This window comes from Magnolia sinica, chromosome 13 (assembly GCF_029962835.1).
Source record: "Magnolia sinica isolate HGM2019 chromosome 13, MsV1, whole genome shotgun sequence".
Lineage (NCBI taxonomy): Eukaryota > Viridiplantae > Streptophyta > Magnoliopsida > Magnoliales > Magnoliaceae > Magnolia > Magnolia sinica.
Window position 1 is genome coordinate 11,050,278 of NC_080585.1, and position 5,957 is coordinate 11,056,234.

Below are 5,957 nucleotides of genomic sequence, written 5' to 3' on the forward strand. Positions count from 1 at the left end.
ACCACTAATGATGGCTTGAGGCATCCCGAACCGCGAAAGGATGTTCTCTTTTAAGAATTTAATGACCGTGCGATGGTCATTATTTTGGTACGGAATTGCTTCGACCCATTTAGTGACATAATCTACGGCGAGCAAAATATACAAATTTTCAAATGATTGGGGGAATGGTCCCATGAAATCGATGCCCCAGCAGTCAAATGCTTCTATGATAAGGATGTGATTCAAAGGCATCATATTTCGACGGGATAATGCTCCTAATTTTTTACAACGCTCACAAGCCTTTCAAAACTCATGAGTGTCCCTGAACATAGTGGGCCAATAAAAGCCACACTGTAAAATCTTGTCCGTGGTCTTTTTAGCAGAAAAGTGACCACCACAGGCCTGTGAGTGACAGAAGGAGATGACACTCTGGTGCTCATCGTTTGACACACATCTCCTCGAGATTTGGTCTGGGCAATATTTAAATAAATATGGATCGTCCCAGAAAAAGTTGCGTACCTTGGTAAAGAATTTCTTCTTATCTTGTGCAGTCCAATATGTCGGTATGGAACCTGTGGCAAGATAATTGGCAATATCAGCGAACCAAGGCGAATGGGAGACTCTGAACAGTTGTTCATCAGGGAACATGTCATTGATATGGGTCGCCTCAGGGGAATCAGAGGTATTAAGGCGAGACAGATGATCGGCCACTACGTTCTCTACTCCCTTTTTATCTTTCATTTTCAAATCAAATTCTTGGAGTAGAAGGATCCATCGTATCAGGCGGGGCTTAGAATCATTCTTAGAAAGAAGATACTTAAGTGCCGCATGATCTGTGTAGATAATGATCTTAGATTCGATCAAGTAGGACCTAAATTTATCTAAAGTGAACACTACAGCCAGGAGTTCCTTTTCCGTAGTCGAGTAGTTCACTTGGGCAGAATTTAAAGTTCTACTTGCGTAATGAATGATGTAGGGCCTCTTATCTTTTCTCTGGCTTAGAACCGCTCCAAGAGCATAATCAGAGGCGTCGCACAAAAGCTCAAAAGGAAGGCTCCAATAGGGTGGTTGCATGATAGGTGCAGTGGTTAACATGCCCTTAAGCTTGGTGAAAGCCTCCTGGCATTGCTCAGTCCACTCGTATGGTGCATCCTTTTGTAGAAGATTACATAAGGGACGAGAGAGGAGACTAAAGTTCTTTATGAATCGTCTATAAAACCCTGTGTGTCCTAAGAAGGATCGCACATCTCTAATGTTCTTGGGTGGAGGTAGGTTAGAGATAAGATTGATTTTTACCTTATCCACCTCGATTCCTTTGGACGAGATAATATGTCCAAGGACAATTTCCTTATGAACCATGAAATGACACTTCTCCCAATTAAGTACCAAGTTCTTCTCTTCACATCTTTTCAGCACACATTTAAGACTCTCTAAGCACTCGCTGAAAGATAAACTGAAAACAGAGAAATCATCCATGAAGACCTCTAGATATTTCTCCACCATGTCAGAAAAGATACTCATCATACATCGTTGAAAGGTGACAGGGGCATTACATAATCCGAATGGCATCCTTCTGTAGGCAAAGGTGCCGTGGGGACATGTAAATGTAGTCTTTTCATGGTCCTCAGAGGCGATTTCAATCTGATTGTAGCCCGAATACCCGTCAAGGAAACAGTAATAGGAATGACCAGCTAGCCTTTCCAAATTTGATCAATGAAGGGCAAAGGAAAGTGGTCCTTCCTCATGACGGTATTCAGCTTCCTGTAGTCAATGCACATTCTCCAACCAGTAATAACTCTAGTTGGCACGAGTTCATTATTAGCATTGGCTACGATGGTGATCCCGGACTTCTTAGGAACTACCTGAGTTAGACTCACCCATTGACTATCGGACATGGGGTATATGATACCCACATCTAATAGTTTAAGAACCCCGGCCTTAACCACTTTCCTCATGTTTGGATTTAGTCTACATTGTGATTGCCGAGCGATCTTAGTATTATCCTCAAGATAAATGCAGTGAGTACAAATCGATGGGTTGATTCCTTTGAGGTCCGCTATCGTCCATCCAAGGGCTCCCTTATGCTCAATGAGAGTAGATATGAGCATACTCTCATGTTCTTTCTCCAGGTGGTCAGAGATCACCACCGGGTATGTCTCATCTTGACCTAAATAGACATATTTCAAATCAGAGGGTAAAGGTTTTAGGTCAAGCTTTGGTGGCTTGAGGTTAGACGGTAGAGGCACTACATCAGTTTGGGGCAACTCTTCAAATTGTGGCCTCCACCGGTTAACTTCAAGTACCGGTGTAGTATCAAGCAAGGCACACGTCTCCCCAATCATGTCATCATCAAAATCATGGGAGTGGGCCAGGCACGTCTCTAGAGGGTTAGAGGATAAGGTCAGAGGTGTCGTATCTTCTACTAAAGAGTCAATCATGTTAATGTCGTGGAAATCGTCATCATCCTCTAGGTTTCTGCCGTTATTGAAAAAGATGTTTGACTCCAATGTCATATTCCCAAAGGACATAGTCAGACACCATTCCTGCAATTAATAATTGCGTTTGAAGTGGCAAGGAATGGGCGACCAAGAATAACGGAAATCTGAGTGCTCATGTTATTGATGGGTTCGGTGTCCAGGATGATAAAATCTACAGGGTAGTAAAATCTATCAACTTAGACCAATACATCCTCAATTATCCCTCTTGGTATACGAACAGAGCGATCAGCAAGTTGTAGTGTGGTTAGGGTGGGTTTTAATTCACCCAAACCTAACTATTTGTATACCGAGTAGGGAATCAGATTGACGCTCGCTCCTAAGTCAAGAAGTGCATGATCAATTCGATGGTCCCCATTTACACATGATATGGTTGGGCTACCGAGATCTTTGAATTTCTGTGGCACGTCTTGCTTTAGGATGACACTCACTTTCTCGGTCAAGAAGATCTTCTTTTGAATACTCTGTCGTCGTTTGGTCGTGCATAAGTCTTTCAGGAATTTGGCATATGAAGGTATTTGTTTTACGACATCAAGTAGAGAAATGTTGACTTTCACTTGTTTCAACACCTCTAGGATATCTTGAGAGTTAGAGAGAGGTTTTGGTGCAACCAACCGTTGGGGAAATGGAGCAACTGGCTTTTCTAGAAGTTCCGGTTCTAATTTTTATGGGGCCTCACTAGATCCATTATTGTTGTCCTCTTCTGGTTCTTGAGGCTTTTCGGGCCTAACCGGAAGGGTTTTATCAATGATCTTCCCACTCCTAAGAGTGGTGATGGATTTAGCGTGCCCCATTTGATTTGAAGAGCTGGGATCACTTATCTCATATTGCGGTTTAGGATTGGAGAGCGATTGTGCAGGAAGCATCCCCTTTTCTATAACCGTCATACGTGAATCCATCTTTTGCATAAAGTCTCGCATTGCATGGGTCAGCTCTTGTATGGAATTTTAAACCGGTTCTTCTTGAGTTTTTCCCTGATTTGGATTTTGATTGAAGAAACTTTGAGGGGTAGCAGTTTGTCCATTTCTCCAACTAAAGTTTGGATGATTTTTCTAACCATGATTGTATGTATTAGAGGTTGTTCCATTGAAAGGTCTTTTATAATTATTTACGGCATTGGATTGTTCATTCAACACTTCTCGAAAGGCAGGTATTGTAGGATAATTTTCAGTTGTATGAATGTTGCAATCACAGATGCCGCAAACACTTTCATTAACCTTATCCTTCTTTTCTTCCATGGCTTCAACTTTCCTTATTAGCGTAGTGACTTTACACTTGAGATCATCCTCTTCTTTCAAGAGATACAATCCACTTTTCTCCTTTAATTGAGTCGGCCTAGACGTGGTGTTCGAGTTTGGGTAATAGTCCCATGATTGTGTTTTTTTAGCAAGACTATCGAGGTAATCCCATACCTTGTCAACATTTTTATTTATGAATTCTCCATTATACATTGTCTCGACCATTTGGCGCATGGAAGATGTCAGTCCATCATAGAAAAAATTTATAATGCGCCACGTTTCAAAGCCGTGTTGTGGGCATGAACTGACCAAATCCTTGAACCTTTCCCAACATTGGTAAAATGTTTCATCCTCCTTTTGGGTGAAGTTCATGATTGCTTTTTTAAGGGTAATCGTTTTATGATGTGGAAAGAATTTCTTTATAAATTCCCTTTGCATATCATTCCATGTGCCAATGGATCTAGGACGCAGTGAATGTAACCACGTCTTAACCTTCTCGTTTAAGGAAAAAGGAAAGAGTCTCAGCCTGACTGTGTCCTCAGACACATTTTGAAAATATAAAGTGGCTTTGATCTCATCAAACTCTTTCAAATGTAGATATGGTTCTTCAGATTCAAGCCCATGGAACTTAGGAAGGAGTTGGATAACCCCTGGCTTGATGTCCATATGTCCTGTATTTTAAGAAAAAATCATGCATGAGGGCGTACTCACCCCCGCTGGTTGTAAATAATCTTGTAAAGTATGTGGCAGGGGTGCTTGATACACCTCATTCTCATCCTGAATGTCCTCCACCCTAGGTTGGGGAAGAGGTTGGTTTTCAGCCATCACTTCAATTAACTCAGGGGATTTCGAGTGGTGTCTAGTCCTGCGATGGATAGTCAACCCCTCAACCAATCCTCCTTCAATCAAGAGACGTCGAGTGTTGTCACGGGCCCACTTGGGCATGAAACACTCGCAGCCCTCAATCAAATTCGAAACCTAATCCTGAGAAAGAAAAAGAAAATCTAGAAAAAGAGAGAGTTGGAAAGAAGTTACCAAATTGAAAGCCCTAAGTAACAACACCTGCAAAAGAAAACAAAACAAGTCAGTTTCTAAAGAGAAGGTCTAGAATTATAAAATCCTTAAAAAGGAAGAAACAAACCAGTTTCTAAAAGAAGAAATTCCTTAAAAGAAAGTGGAAATTTCTAAAATAAATTAGGAAAGTCCTAAACTAGTTACTAAAAGAGATCTGAAAAATTGAAAGTAGAGAAAGAACTTACCAAATTAGAAATTTCTATCTTAAAGGCCTATAAAATAGGAAAGTTAGTTTTTAAACAAAAAGTCTACAAGTAGAAAATTTCTAAAAATAAATTAGGAAATAAAGTTAGATTCTAAAAGAGTTAGAATTAGAAAGTTACTAAAAAAAATAGAAAGTTAGTTTCTAAAAAGGAAAATAACTAACCTAGTTTCTAAAAACAAAAGAGGAAAGTTTCTAAAAATAAACTATTTCCTACAAATAGGAAAATACTAGAATTAGAAAATTTCTAAAATTCAAACCCTAATTTTAAAAGTAGAAAAAGTAGAGAAATTAGGAAGGAATTACCAATTTAGAAACTTATGTCAGGATCCTACAAAACAGGAAAACAAGTTAGTTCTAGAAATCAAATAAAAGTCTAAAACTAAAGTTAGTCAAATTCTAATCTTAAACTAATTCTAAACCTGATTAATTTTAGAGAATCGCAACTATCAGTCCCCGGCAACGGCACCAAAAACTTGTTCACTCCCCAAGTATAGGGTTGTGATGTAGTAATAAACTCAGTGAGACTGAGGTCGAATCCCAAGGGACTGAAACCTGTACGTTATCTGAAACTAGGTAGAATTAAAATTAGACTAAGATGAAATCTAAATCGAATGATTTTTGAGGAATAATAGTGAAATATTACTCTAAAACTTAAGGAATTCAGAAGAAAGAAACCAGGGATTCAGAGGATCCACTTGTAGAGATCAGGGAGATCTTATGCCTGCTTCAAGAATCATGGAAATTAAACTGAACTTCCTCTGATATAATTTTAAAGAGATGAAAGGTATATGAATTTAGAATGGATTCCATCACCAAACCATGCCCAGGAGACAAAGCAAACAACAGAATTAAACTAATTACCAACCAATCAATCAATGTATGAAGGTTAAGAAGGGTACCGCCATCCAACCATGCCCAGGAGACGATAGTGAACAACAGGGCTTCCTGACGTCATACACATAAAAG

At 39.6% G+C, this 5,957-nt stretch overlaps 1 non-coding gene across 1 annotated transcript; it reads left to right on the forward strand.

Moving 5' to 3' along the window:
* Positions 1-3,995: 3,995 nt before the first annotated feature.
* LOC131224461 (small nucleolar RNA R71) lies at positions 3,996-4,102 on the forward strand. Its single transcript, XR_009160944.1, has one exon. It is a non-coding gene; the product is annotated as a small nucleolar RNA R71 (small nucleolar RNA).
* The last annotated feature ends 1,855 nt before the right edge of the window (positions 4,103-5,957 follow it).